Genomic DNA, 15677 nt, shown 5'->3' with positions numbered 1-15677 from the left:
GACCTGTCCAACTCACTGAGTCTCCACCCGACTCACTGATTCGAGTCTCAACTTGAAGGGTTTGAGGTTTCGCGACCTGACTCGCCGAGTATAAGGCAATCTTCATACGACTCGACGAGTTGTTCATCCCACTCGTCGAGTTTCTCCACAACTTCTACTACTCGTCGAGTCCACTCAAAGGACTCGTCGAGTCCCTTCAGATCTCCTTACATGCAGAGGACATTTGAGTCATGCATGAACTTCAAACTGTAGATCCACCCTTCCCAAGCCTTTTCCCCACGTAAAGTTGCAAACTTTACGTGTAGAGAAGGAGATCTAGGCAAAATATGCTATAAACTAGGGCTTAAGGCAAAAAGACTCCATGATCCACTCAAGGGCTGATGCTTTACGGAATTCTAGACCAAAATAATCATGGATCTGAGGTAGCATCCTCAGATCTGAACCTCTAGCTCAAAGGTTACTCTAAAGCCAAGAATGCCCAAAACACACACAAAGATCTAGGTGCAAATAAGGGGAGATAGCAGCTTGTTACCTCCAAGATGAACACCACTGAAGTAGATCTCGGATCTACACCCCCTCCTTGAAGCAACCTACTTTCCCTTCAAGTTCCTTTCCCCAAATTTCCTTCCTCCAAGCTTTAACTCTCAAAATGATGGAAGCTCTCACGAATTCAAGGGTGCACTGGCTCTCTAGGGTGAAATGGGGGCTGAGGGAGGGACATAACACCCTAAATAGGATACAACTCCCGGGATTAGGGTTTTCCTCGTTCAGACCAGACTCGCCGAGTCACCTTGGCCGACTCGCCGAGTCGGTCGCTTACTCCTCGACCCGGATCCCGCTCGGACTCGCCGAGTCCCTCCTTGGACTCGCTGAGTCTACCCTTAAATTAGAGCTTTTCTTTTATTTCTTGGCCTTCGAAACTTTGGTTGTTACAACTCTCCCCCACTTAAACTAAACTTCGTCCTCGAAGTTTAATATACTCTACTGTCGACGATCTGCCTCCAAAGCCCTGCCATCCATTCTAACACCAGCTGCCTAACTTTGCTGGCCTTCCGTTCAGTCATCCGGACTAACGCCCATCCTTACCGATAATAATCTCGGGTGCATCCTGACCCTGAACATCCTGGAAACACAACTTACTCAACCGACAATCTTTCTGGTATTCTCCGAGTACTGCAACATAGGGGTTCACCCCTTCTTTCCTTGCGCGATTTCCTTGCCTTCCCAAGGCAACGCTCCATAACCATTTATCTCCCCTGCCACTGTAAAGACCCTGTCTTCACCCAATCTATTACTCCCGCTACTCAGTACGGGTCATCATTGCCAGTATCCACTTGGCGTTCTTTCTACTACCGTTCGGTGCCGAGCAAACCTCGACCGACTCTCACCGATTGCTGACCCAACACAACCACTAGTCGCTCCTAGCGACATTCGAAGAAACTCTCGCCACCTATACTTCTCAATCTATTCTACCAGGCTGGCACTACAATATTCTGGGATCCTCGACCCCCCTATCTAGACACTAAGATCCTTACCAGGTCCCACCTGCACTGCTAAAACTCACGGGCCTCGCCCACGGGTCTCACCCAACCATACTACTGAGCAACCCTGCTCTCAGGTCTCACCTATACTGCTATCCTCATACGGGCCTCGCCCACGGGTCTCACCCGACTATATCCTAGAGTGGTCTCTTCCAAGGTCTCATCTCTCAATGGCTATACAGGAAACTCCATACCATTCTCATCCATTCCCCATTCCCGATCCCTATCTGAATGCTAGGAGATAAGGGCCTCACCCCGACTCCGCCAACGAAGCTACTACAAAATGCTACGGCTGCCCCGTAGTCTGACAACACTTCCACCACTGACTGCTAGTGAATGCTACGGCCGCCCTGTAGTCTTACATCACTTTCCACCACTGACTGCTAACACGAAAACATCTCCTGCTATTTACCTCAAGATCTCCATTCCGACTCACACGAGTCCTACGTGCGACCCTTTAACCTGAATCCGAACCACATACCCACCATTACCCTTTACACGCACGCACTGATGGGAGGTTCTCAAACTCCCAACCCTGAACTACTCAATCCGTCAAACGCTGAACTACCTCCTTTCCTTCTCAGAAATCATATACCCGGTCTGGATTTGCGTGCCCTTACCCTTATACACTCGGAGGATTCTCCCCCACTTTGATCCTGCTTACACCTCGATGCTCGATGAAGAGAAATCCCAATCCTTGCTACCATAATCAATCCGTTGAGGAATCCCAAGCTTACCATAGCTAAGGGTCTAACCTGACCATTCTAAAACTTATACGGCTCCGAACTAGCGAGACATACCGAGTCTCTCCAAGGCATGCTACAAATACTGCACCCTAAGTAACCTTCTTCGATACAACCCATCCGTTAATTACTAACCAATATCTAAGGTATGCAGATGGCATATAACTCGATCATAGACAACCCACTCAAAAAATAAAATACTCATACAGATAATGATGCAGAACCATAACAATATAACATCATGCACAAAATAAAAGAACTGAGAACGGAAGTCGCATACTTGCAACGTCCGGCGCTGCTCGCGTCTCCAAAGTAGCCATCTGAAGAGCCCTGCCTCCAACTGCAGGCGCCTCCACACGGCCCTGACGGCCGTCTGTGATCCTTAAAGTTGCAGGGGAAAGTGCCATCACCCGTCCTGCTGAAAGCAAACTGGGGCACTGGGCCTTCTTGTGGCCCCGCTGATTGCAGTGAAAACATATCAAGTCTGATCCCTGAGTGATGGTAGCAGTACAATCTCTGCTAAAATGACCAGTCCGACCGCACCTGAAACAGCCAGACTCACCACCACTACCATTCCTGCACGCACCCCCGTGCGTCCTGCCACACCTTCCGCATCGACTGCGGTCCTGATAATCCCTCAATCTCGACTCTGATCCCTTGGGCCTTTTGCCCGAACGTGCGGCTACCTGAACCTCATCCGGATTCCTCTCCCGGATCTGCTCCAAATCAATTTCCCTCTCCCTGGCTCGAGAAAGCATATCTTCCAGCGTCTTACAACCGGACCTGCTCACAAACTCCCTGATGTCATCCCTCAGCATCTCGTGATATCGTGCCTTCTTCATCTCCTCATCCGCGACATACTGCGGAACAAAGAGGGCTCTCTCCCTGAACTTGGCGGTGATCTCCGCCACAGTCTCAGTAGTCTGTGTCAAATCCTGAAACTCCCGGGCCAACTGCTGCACCTCAATAATCGGCGAAAACTCCGCTCTGAACCTAGCTGAGAAATCACTCCAAGTCATCGCATCCAACGCGGCATCATCACCCAAAGCATGACCAATATCTTCCCACCAATCCCTCGCTCTGTCCTTCAGAAGATAGGAAGCGAGTCTGACCTTGTCCTCCTCAGGACACCGGCTCGTACGGAATGCGTTAGCAACATCAGCCAACCATCTGCTGCTAGCGATGGGGTCCCTAGCCCCATGATAATCTGGTGCCCCGCAAGCCCTGAACTCCCGAAATGTCAAGGTACGCGCTCCCAGCAAGGCCATCATCTCAGTACGGAAGGCTCCCAGCCTCTCATCCAAAATCTCCAATATACCCTCCTTGACCGTGCCAAAGATCACAGGAGTCTGAACTAGAATACTGCGCGTCACCTCGGCTGATATCAACTCTCTCATCCGCCCCTCGAGCTGCTCGGCCCTAAACCCGAGCCCAATCCCTCTCCGGCGCCTGATCCTACCGCTGGTCCCTCTTGGAATGTCACCATACTGAAACATATAACATAACCATTTTCAGAATACTCCTCACTGCCGCGAGACCAAACATACTCACTACCAGGTTCCCGGTCTTGTCTCGGCCTTTCCCGAAATCGAGTATGGATCCTCTGCTTTCAGTAGTACGGGCCCATACTACCTTCCACATCTATCCGTACTTTCCTCAAGAACTGCTTTGACTCCACCAGGTCCCTTTTCTACTACTACTGCTCCCATCACTACCTCATCCTAGGCTTACCCTAGGGAAACCTTTGACTCAACTCAAACCAGTCCTCAGCTGCTGAAGGCCTCCTCGCAATGCCAATTAGCCATCACCTGGATACCATCACATGTGACGAGGCTCAGATAATCCTTCAAGTAAAAGACTCGTTCCTACAACGGTTGGACTCAAACAAGAGCTGCGCAATAGGACCAAATCCAACACTCTGAGATTATTCAACCCTAATCACATGTGACGTGACTTATCCACCTAATGGCTAACTCCCATCACTTAAAATCCCACAATGCACAAAGCAAGCAGCATTCAGACAAGGGAAAATCTAACCATAACATACTCAAGCAATCATATCCACATAGCAAGAATCTGAACTAGCATGCAACACAACTCATAAACTCAGGCATAACCTAATCAGGCTATCCTACTACTGACTATTCAGCACTATCATGCAGATCAAAAGCACATATAACAGGCACATAAGGCATCCTCCCTAGATCCTTAGTCCTAATCTAGCATGTTGTTCTATTAACTGATAATCAAACCATAAACTTGTATGGGTATTTTGGGATACTTACTTGAGCTCGGTTGATTGCATGCACCACACCTCTTTTCTCTTTTCAAAGTTCTTTTCTTTCTGAATTCTTTTTACTTTTCTAAAACCATTTTCTTTCTCAAAACTCTTTTTACAAAACTGTCTTTCCACTTTGAAAACTTCCTTACCAATTCCTCAGTTTGAGTTCAGACACACCCGAGAGCATGTCCGAATCCCTCAAACCAAGGCTCTGATACCAACTTGTAACGACCCAAAATTTAGGACCAAAAAATTTCTTTTAATAAATCATTACTTAAAGTAAAGTCATCATTCCAAAACATAATATGAGTATAAGTTTTCAAAACACATGTTCATTATCAGAGTAAACATTCCCAGGTTGTCTAATCTATGGTGTGTGCCATACGATCACCCCGAGCTCTTCCCTCCACTACCGGAAGTACCTGAAACCAAAACTGAAAACCGTAAGCATGAAGCTTAGTGAGTTCCCCACCCTACCACATACCATGCATAACCACATACTGCACATACTGGGCCACGCCCACTATCTTGGGCCTCGCCCCCTACCTCGGGCCTCGCCCGCTACAACGGCCCCGCCGCTCCAGGCCCGCCTGGCTTCAAACCCCGCTCGGATACATATCTGTTTTACTTAGGCCTCGCCTGTCACAGGGCCTCGCCCGCCAACAAATAATAACACATAAACATTTCACAACACATAACTAACACATGCAACTGGTTCTGTCCTAAGGACTCGCCTACCCTGGGCCTCGCCCATGTCCTGCTACTGATGAGTCATGGAACCCTGTCCACGCTCCTAATGATAGTGAGGTACGGGCCTAGCCCACTCTCACTCCTGTTCTAGTTTGGGCCTCGCCCCTATTATGCTACTAATGAGATATGGAACCCCATCCACACTCTGCTATTGGTGAGATACGGGACCTCGCCCACACTCACCTCCCTACCAGGCACATACATGTATCACACAGACAACAAGTATAAACTATCATATAAACAATTCCTTAGGCACCCGCCCGCTATTACTGGACCTCGTCCTGAAAATAATACTAGCATACTGTGCCTAGGGCTAACCCCCGGGTATTCTACTCATAACTACATGGGCCGGCATTGTGGCCTTAGACCCATTCACACAAAGGGAAACTCACCTGCACTGGCTGAACTTGCTGATGATCTCACTAGTTGCTGCCCGACAACTCACGGAACTCCTGCTCTCCTTGCTCACCGAACTACCAATATCAATGCAACACTGAGTCTAACTGACCCCCGAAAGACAACCAAGTCCATCCTGGTCCAAGTCAAAGTCCTGGTCAAGGTCAACCTTTCAGGTCAACCCTACTCGCCGAGTCACCCTACTGACTCGCCGAGTTCATAATGTTCAGATTCCTTCCATTCGCGACTCGAATCGCCGACTCAGTCCATGACTCACCGAGTCTACCGATTTCTGAGTCCAGACCTGTCCAACTCACTGAGTCTCCACCCGACTCACTGATTCGAGTCTCAACTCGAAGGGTTTGGGGTTTCACGACCTGACTCGCCGAGTCCAAGAACAGACTCGCCGAGTACAAGGCAATCTTCATACGACTCGACGAGTTGTTCATCCCACTTGTCGAGTTTCTCCACAACTTCATGCTACTCGTCGAGTCCACTCAAAGGACTCGCCGAGTCCCTTCAGATCTCCTTACATGCAGAGGACATTTGAGTCATGCATGAACTCCAAACTGTAGATCCACCCTTCCCAAGCCTTTTCCCCATGTAAAGTTGCAAACTTTACGTGTAGAGAAGGAGATCTAGGCAAAATATGCTATAAAATAGGGCTTAAGGCAAAAAGACTCCATGATCCACTCAAGGGCTGATGCTTTATGGAATTCTAGACCAAAATAAGCATGGATCTGAGGTAGCATCCTCAGATCTGAACCTCTAGCTCAAAGGTTACTCTTAAGCTAAGAATACCCAAAACACACACAAAGATCTAGGTGCAAATAAGGGGAGATAACAGCTTGTTACCTCCAAGATGAACACCACTGAAGTAGATCTCGGATCTACACCCCGTCCTTAAAGCAACCTACTTGCCCTTCAAGTTCCTTTCCCCAAAGTTCCTTCCACCAAGCTTTAACTCTCAAAATGATGGAAGCTCTCACGAATTCAAGGGTGCACTGGCTCTCTAGGGTGAGATGGGGGCTGAGGGAGGGACATAACACCCTTTAAATTGGATACAACTCCCGGGATTAGGGTTTTCCTCGTTTAGATCAGACTCGCCGAGTCACCTTGGCCGACTCGCTGAGTCGGTAGCTTACTCCTCGACACGGATCTCGCTCGGACTCGCCGAGTCCCTCCTTGGACTCGCCGAGTCTACCCTTAAATTAGGGCTTTTCTTTCCTTTCTTGGCCTTCGAAACTTTGGGTGTTACAGTATTTCTGATCACAATAGGCCGACGAACATGAAGTTGTTGAAGAAGAGTAGTTGAATAGAGGATCTAGAAGTTGATGTCATGATGGCAGATAATAGGCAGACGGTGGTGCTCGGATGTAAGGATCGATTTCTGGTGGAAAGGAGGAATAGAGGTATCGATGATTTGGGGAAGCCGCCGTACTCTTTAAGGTTAGGGATGTTGGCTTTGTAGGGTTAAAATAATCAAGGAGAGATTAATTGAATTATTTTTTACCATAATTAGATATAGGAAGTTTACCATTATATCATTAATTTTATTTTTTTAATGATTTATTATTCTTGAATTGTCATTGGTGCATTTAAGCATACATTATTTGCTAGAAACATTTGAACCTAGCTATATATATATATATATATATATATATATATATATATATATATATATATATATATATATATATATATATATATGTTTCGGTTCATTTGAGACCATTCTAATTTTGTAAGACCGTGAGACCAAATCTAAAAATAATTTTAAAATGCAAAATAAATGGAAAAATCCAAAATTCTTTTTTTAAGTATTATTTTTGGAACTTAAATTAACTAAAAAAACTTAAAAAAATCTCGTTTTTTTTTTTTTTTTTTTTTTTTTTTTTTTTAAATACGTGAAATATTCTAATAGAATATTACACTGTACATATTCTAAAAAATAATTTTAAAATGCAAAATAAATGAAAAAATCCAAAAATTCTTTTTTTAAATATTATTTTTGGAACTTGAATTAACTAAAAAAAATTAAAATAATAAAAAAATACGTCTCACGGCCTCACAAAATTAGACCATCTTATATGAACCTAACCATATATATATATATATATATATATATATATATATATATATATATATATATATATATATATATATATATATATCATTTACCTATATGTGAAACCCTCTTCTGCAATATTAAGGTATGCACGTCGATGAGCACCCTCATGACTCCGTCATCCTGAGGTAAGCTGACTTTTTGCGTGCTTAACTCCGCTCAACCCTACATTAGCCTCACGTGATAATTGATAATGGGATTCACGAAACGGCGTCGTTTGCTGATGAAAGCTGCCTTCCTGCTTGCTTCCGGTCAGCCTGACGTCACGTTGAGACGGAAGAATTGGTGGTGGGTTTTCCTTGTGGTCGGTGTAGTTTCTCCCAATGATGCTTTTCCACTCTTAGATCCCCTTTAATTGACACCTCTTCCTAATCCTTCGCTGCTGACTCACCCTAAATCAGGTAACACCGACCTGGTGGTGGGCTTTCCTTCTTGACGGTGGAGTGTTTCCCCAAAGCTGCTTGGTTTGAAGCGCCGATGAAACGTGCCCTTACCACCTGTACTTCTGTTTGCCGACTCGCCCTCTGTTAATACTGTCTATTAATAACTTCAGTCACCTGCTCCTTATGTGAATTTCAATGTAATCTTTTTATATTTTTCGTCTCCTTATTTTTTTTGCTACTTCTCTCTAGACAACGCTTCAGGTGAGGTTTGAATTCAATTTATTATTGTATTATTTATGCTTTATGATGCTTGCAAATTCAAGGGTTTGCATGTTGGTGCTTCATAGTTGATATCCCTTATTTATTAGGTATCGTAGGTATTGGTCTTGAAGGAGAATGAAAAACAGCGATTCACGGTTCAGACATTGAAGGTAATTTCTTTGTTGAAGTCATAGTAACAGACTGATGTGATATTGGTTCTTTGTTGGACCAATGTCTTTTATCTTGTTAACTAGACTAAAGGATAAATTGTTTTTTTGCTTTCACTTTGTAAGATAATATATATGCTATCTGTTCTTGTAGTTACCACAAAACGTATTTCACTTTATGATTCTATTTGGTGCAAAAGTAGAAGACGATGCGTAATTCACTAATTGATTCCGCTGTTCTCTAGAAATTTGGTTAGGGTTTAGTAACTCATATATTGTTTTATCTGTTTTGATTCAGTTCATCTTTATATTCTATTTGATTAGGGGTTATTGTTAATGACCAAATAGGGGTCGGAGGGGAACGAATCATCAGGGGAGGTAGGAGGTAACCAGAACAAAGCAACTTCAAACTGTTACGCGTTCATGCTAACTGAAATATGGAAGTTTCTTGCCAATTTGAAGAAAGAAAGGTATCTGTTTGCCTTTCATAATTTCATTTTTTTTCAACGTAGGGTTTTGTTTTTTCATTTTTATATTTTGATTTGGAAGTGCAGTAACTAGCTTCAATTGACAGCAGGCTTCTTCTAATCCTCGTGATTGATTTGAAGTTGTATTTAATGGGCTGGTACTGGTTTATTCCTACCCTCTGTTCGGGACAACTGACATTTCTGGCTACCCTTAACAAGCGAGCAAAAAAAAACTATTCTAATTTTATTTCATATTTAGTATAAGTTAAAAGAATAATCTTTATTGGTTAATGTTGTTTTAACCAGTTTTTGTTTCCCAAAGATTCAATAAAATATTGGATTTCCTCTAAAAGAGAAGGTCAATATTTGATTTTTTATGTTATTGTTCTTAAGAATCGTATGTAAAACTAATATGATGTTTTCAAACTGCTATTTAGAGATCTTTTTGCAAAATATACTTTTTAAGGAAATAATATATAAAATAAACTTTATTTGACACTAACAGGTGATTTAGCAGTTTGATGTCAATTGCTGACATTTATTTTTCTCTTTTTTCATGTTCATTGATCTTGATGACCTTTGAAGGCTGGAAACATGAAACGTTAGTAAGTTCCATCATCAATGAATCGGATGAAAGAAGTCTGAAGATAATTTTGAACCAACCCACTTGCCCCAAATCCCTAATTTTCCATGTACAGGTAAACATATATTGATCTCGCATACAAATTTTATGAGATCTTCTTGAAGTTAATTTTACTGTTGCTCTTAATTTTTTATTTTTGTAGATAAATTTACTTATAGAGTAACAAAACATGAACTAGGGTTTAATGGAAACAATTACAAGCACTTTTGTTTTTTCAATCTGGAAATCACATTGAAACATGTCTTTTAAATTTAGGCTTCCTTCTCTATGCTAATGTGTTGGTTTGGGGAGAGAGATAATTGGGGGTTGAAAATCAAATTACAAGCACTTGTGTTGGTTTATTTCATCCGAATCAGTGCACCTAAGTTAAATTAACATGCTTTCAATTAAGAAACCTAACAACTAAAATTTGAATTTCAATTACTTGTTAGTCTTAAGTATTTAATATTCTGTTAGGTTTTGTTGAAAATCAAATTTTAATTGTTAGGTTTCTTAATTGAAAGAATGTTAATTTAACTTGGGTGCACGGTGCAAGAGATTTGGATAAAAAAATGATGAGATTGATGTCTACATCGATAAGCAGCTTTCCCACCAACCACTTATAGAGATGATTTTGAGTCAATGCAGCTGCTTTCCCCCATACGCCTCGGACATCTGATGGTAGGCTGCATGCTGTCATGGTAAACCTCATCATCCTTTCCTAAGCATGGCATAACACTGGGATTCCAAAAACAAATGGTATGTCGTACCTCTTGAATTTGTTATATTACCTTTTCCTAATCCTTTTCACAACTTTTTATAGCTATTTTACCATGAATTTTGCTAATATTTTTATCTATCAAATTTTTAGTTCAGGTGTAATTTGTTATTCAATTTTCCGAGAGAGGAAGAGAACTGATGATGATACAAGTATTCGGGAAGCATAAATTTTGTTACTTTATAAGTCAAGGTATCTACTAAGCTGTACAGCCTGAATCTTTTCAAGTTATGTTGGAAGGTGAATGCTCTTTATTATTATTATTATTATTATTATTATTATTTGTTCCATTATAATACCTCAACATCTGAAATAGCAAATAAATAAAAGGCTAATACATTTTCATTTTCACTGTAACTTGTTTGTAATGACAATTGTTCAAATAGAGATATTACCCGCTAGCAAAGTCTGGAATATTTTCCATATAACCTGGACTCACAGTCAAGTTTTCCGAACAATTTACCATAGAAGGTTCACAAGTCAATGATTTAAAAGCATGGACAAACTTGTAATTCTTCCTCAAGTAAGTCCATTATTTCCCTTCATGTTGCATGGATGTTTAATGTTTATATAGTGTTTTCCCTTTCAAGAGAAGAACATCTACGAATTCTTTTTTTTTTTTCTCATTTTTGACCCTATATATGTTAATATTGCCCAGTTTTTCTGAAAAAAAAAACCCCCAACAATTTGGCTAAATGGAAATAGACATTGTTTCACTCAGTGTCATGAGAAAAGAGATCATAGCAATAAAACTCAAACTACCAAAATGTTGTCATGAAGAAGCTCGATTTTAAATTGGATGGATTATTAGTAGGAAAATATATCGGGGAAGATTTAACTATGCAACACAGATATCAATAAAGAAGATAAACATTAAATAAATACCATTACCAACACAAAAATGTAATAGAACTTCTATAAATTATTTTCAATTTTTATATATTTCATTTTTTTTTCTTATTAAAGCGTTGTATTTTAGAAGCACCTTGTTATAGTTACATATTGCTTTCCAAATTGTACTTTGTCTTGATCTTTTACATTGTAGCAAAATAATTACATTATCCATTTTTTTGGTATTTTGAAGTTGAATCTGAAAACATGAAAAGTAGGCTTCTTGACAAAATCTAATTCATTTGCCCTTTAAAATTAGACATTGTAAAACTTTTTTTTAATTCCAAAATTACCCTCCGTGGGCCGTGCTCACGGACCTCAAAAATTCACTAGTATATATATATAAAGACCCTATTTGTGTCGTGCCGCCAAATTTAAATTTACACATTCCAACACAGCCACATAAACCTCCCCCAATCGAAGCAATTTAGTGGACGCGTTTTTGCACTAAATCGACTTAATCCTTCTTATGTCTGCTTCTCCTTCAACGCCTTGTTTCTGAACATCGACATATACACCTACTGATTTCCTCCAACAAAACACCCGACTTTATCCACACCAAGAAATCCAACCATTCTTATTTCTCTTAAAGCGTGAAGGGGTCTTGGAAGATTACATTTGGTTGGGTTTGATGTGAATCAATTTATTTGATCTATCGGTCCCACTGTCTTATAAAACCACACAGCCTTATGCCGAACTCTCTTGTATCGACCAAAAAACACAGAGACCCTCTGAATTCATATATTGGTTCCTTTCCCTAACCGCGATAATTGCCAACCGTCGGAATCCTAATCTTCATTGATCTCCGCCTCCTGCATCAGCAATTTGTATCCGTCGGAACCCTAATCTTTTGTCATCAATAATTGCCACCAGTCCATTACTATAAAAGGTGGGTTTTTGTTTTGTGCGTTTATTTCTGCTTTTGGGTTCCATTTTCCATCTGATTAGGGTTTGTTTGTTTTAATTCTCTTCCTGTCTTGTTAAGCCTGTAGCCAATCGCCCTTACAATCAACGCTTCTCATAGTGAATTATACTTCACATCACCCCTCTTCCGTTCTAATATTCGTTGCGATTTCTCCATTACTCTTCTGTTAGTTTAATTTCAGAACCAAATTCATATGAAATATGGATTCCAGTGGTCGACGGAAACATAGAGGTATGTGGACAATACGTTTTCAGGATTTAAAAGTTATTGCACTACGTTTTCAGGCTTTGAAAGATATTGTTTTCCTTTAATTTGAGATTGGTTTCATTAATCACTTTAGATATGTTTTTCGATTACATATGGATTTATTTATTGTATGTTTTCCTTTGAACAATGGTTTGTGTTACGATCAATATGGGATGTATATCAATTGTTTGACAAAATGCCTAACTAATTACATAATTTTGGTACCGCGATATGTAGTAAGGATATTTCCTCGTGATTGTTGTAATCACATTATTTTGGTAGTGCCTTAATACAATCAAGCTATTGCTTCCAAATACATTTCATGCTTCTTCAATCTAACGCATCGTTCCCGAGTTTAACAAAAGAAAAGAAGAGAAGAGAAAAGAAAAGAAAGGAAAGGAAAACAAAATTTTCTTTTGTGTTCCCGAGTTGGATAGAAGTGGAAGGAAAATAAATCATTTTGTTCTTTCTTTTCAAATCCTCCCAAATCGGAAGGAAAGTTAGGAGGGAAAGTGATCCTCCCATTAATGAAACTCGGGAACACCAATTTCTTTTATTTTCTTCTCATTTCCACTCATTTCCTTTCCTTTCTCTCCTTAAGTTGAACTCGGGAACGGGGTGTAAATCCGAAGCCCGCAACTTCAAATACCCTGTTTCAGCACCAACCCGTTGGTCAAAAGGTTGAAGCCCAAAAAGGAATAGGGCAAGCAAATAATAAACTCAAACCAATATACGCCTGCCTGATTAAAACTGATTCTTGATCCATAATTAAGGATAATTTATCCTTTGATTCTTAATTTTGCAGTGAGTGGCAAACGACACTTCTCACACCAAGTTATTAAAAGCATAAAAGATGAATTTTTCCCCAGAGTCCAAAACAGGTCTAGGATCGCTAATTACTTTTGTTGGTGTTTGATTTGTCTTTTTCTAGCCCTCCTTCGATACACCATATGGTTTGGGGATTATCAAAGATGTTGCTTCTTTTTTGTTAACTTTAAAGTTCAATATCTGGTTTTTATTTTAATGATTATGAATAAATTAGAAATCAACAGTCATTTTTTTACAGATCGGATTACATTATTTGAGACTCTCAAGATTTTGGTATTTATTTTGAAAGGGAAAAAAAATTCGCAGAACCTCGTGGAATTGCAATTCAAGATTTGATTTCATCGGGTGTTGGCTTGCTAAATGGATGGAATTCATATTCATATTCTTTCAAATTCCATGTTTGTTGATTGTTACCATCCCTACTAAGTAACTTGACTCCATTCTTACTTTTGTTATTAAAAGACCAAAATACCCTAACTTATATTTACATCAAAATAAATGAAAATACTAACTTTAATCATAAGCAGAATTTTTTTGTTCAATTATTATAATTGAACTCATTTTGTTTTTATTCCTTGATATATTTTATTCCTTCCAAAACCATGGTGCAATCATATCACACAAGCGTATTAATCAATGATAACAGAGGAATGCAATGTTTATCATGATGATTTTACTATGCTCCAATATGGTTTTTGATAAGTATATATAATTGTTTCCATTCTCTTATATTATTATTTATATGATTATTTGGGTTTCATGTCACAGGTTCACTTGAGTGCACCACATGTCGAAGAGTTTAATAACTTGCTGATCATAATTCTGGTTGAAGGCTGCACTAATGCATACATTGTTTTATAGAATAATACAATTTGAAATTATAATCTCAATTGTAAAAGGGCAAAGTCGAGAAAAAGCAACATTTCTGATTACGATTTACCTTTTTTTCTACTTGATTATATTTTTATAGATTACTTACCAATATTTAAATGTTGATATGAGCATATGACATTACTATTTAGGGTAAAAACAATTTTAAACACATTTTCAGCATCTCCAACAAAATACGGTTAACGCAAGAAACAACCATGTACTTCCGTTTATGTTTATTAAAGCAAATGTAGTTTGTAAAATATAAATATTGAAACTACAATGCTTTCATCGCCTCACTTATTTTATCCTACAATGCTTTCATTGCAATGGACTTTCGTGTATTTGTTGATGATAACAATATACACACGCGCATTGTAAATTTAATTTACCAAACTTCAAAAATGCATTCATAAATCATAGCCCAAAAGTGTTTCAAGTAAATGGAGGTCACGTTTATGGGCCTAAAGTTTCGAAATGAGTTAAAGCCTTAAGCTTTGATATTTTTTAGTGTTGTTTTATATTAATTTTTTTTTTTAATTTTTATGAAAAACGGAATACATTTTCTTGTTAAATGAGAGTACATTGGCAAAAGTGGTCCACGTAAATTTAGAAGTCTTTTAACTTTGTTAAAAAAAACATTTTTATTTTATATTTATTTTAGATATTAGTTGATCACCTTATCTTTATAAGTTTCAATTAAACATCTCTGAAATATTTTATTTAACTACAATCTATTATAAAGTTGAAAGTTGTAGAATTCAAACTTAAAATTCATTTTATTTGGAACGTTTAAATTCTAAACCAATAATTGACCCACAACAATGTTACAGACGAATAGAGGAATTGAGCTCGCAACATTGTTTTTAGAGGGTTGCAAGGCTATTCGGAGTGGGTGTCAAAAAAAAAGCATGAAAGCTGAGGTGGATAGTCCGCAAACACCGCCTCGGTGTCCGTTGTCTTGACTGTGTAGTGGTCATGGAGATGGACGAAGACGACACATGTTATTGACTAAGCTTTTTTTACCTTTTACTCGCATGTGATTGACTAAGCTTTATGTTTTAACTTTTTTTTATCTAATTTAATATCAAAATAAACAAATAATATAGAGTAATAACTATTTGCAAAGACCAGTGGTTTGGTAGTGAGTTTGTAGTAAGTTTGTAATAAAACTGTGATGCTGAATTGATATTACTTTTTTAGTGGGTTAGTGGTGACAGGTTCTTTTAACCGGATATTGAGAATTAATGTTACATACGATGAGTGTTAAGGTTTCAAATTACTCGAAGAGACATTCTCATACAAGTCGAGGTGGGAATACTTGATGCTAAAATGAATTTTTTTTTTAAAAAAAAAGGTTATTACCTAAACTTGCCACAAAATGTAGATGGGTTTTATAGGAG

The 15677-nt window shown here is 39.4% G+C and overlaps 2 long non-coding RNA genes across 3 annotated transcripts; both read left to right on the top strand.

Moving 5' to 3' along the window:
• The first annotated feature begins 9031 nt into the window (after positions 1-9031).
• Positions 9032-9811, top strand: LOC145029340 (uncharacterized). Its single transcript, XR_013676478.1, has 3 exons — positions 9032-9117; positions 9202-9272; positions 9700-9811. It is a non-coding gene; the product is annotated as an uncharacterized LOC145029340 (long non-coding RNA).
• A 1967-nt stretch (positions 9812-11778) lies between these two features.
• Positions 11779-14343, top strand: LOC145032780 (uncharacterized). 2 transcript variants are annotated; one of them, XR_013677207.1, is made up of 3 exons: positions 11779-12561; positions 13382-13457; positions 14173-14343. It is a non-coding gene; the product is annotated as an uncharacterized LOC145032780 (long non-coding RNA). The 2 variants fall into 2 exon arrangements; XR_013677208.1 differs by lacking the exon at positions 13382-13457.
• Positions 14344-15677: the final 1334 nt, after the last annotated feature.

This window comes from Lactuca saligna, chromosome 2 (assembly GCF_052625555.1).
Source record: "Lactuca saligna cultivar CGN05327 chromosome 2, ASM5262555v1, whole genome shotgun sequence".
Taxonomy (NCBI): Eukaryota; Viridiplantae; Streptophyta; class Magnoliopsida; order Asterales; family Asteraceae; genus Lactuca; species Lactuca saligna.
The sequence above is the reverse complement of the archived record's forward strand: the minus strand, read 5'-3'. Positions and strand labels throughout refer to the sequence as shown.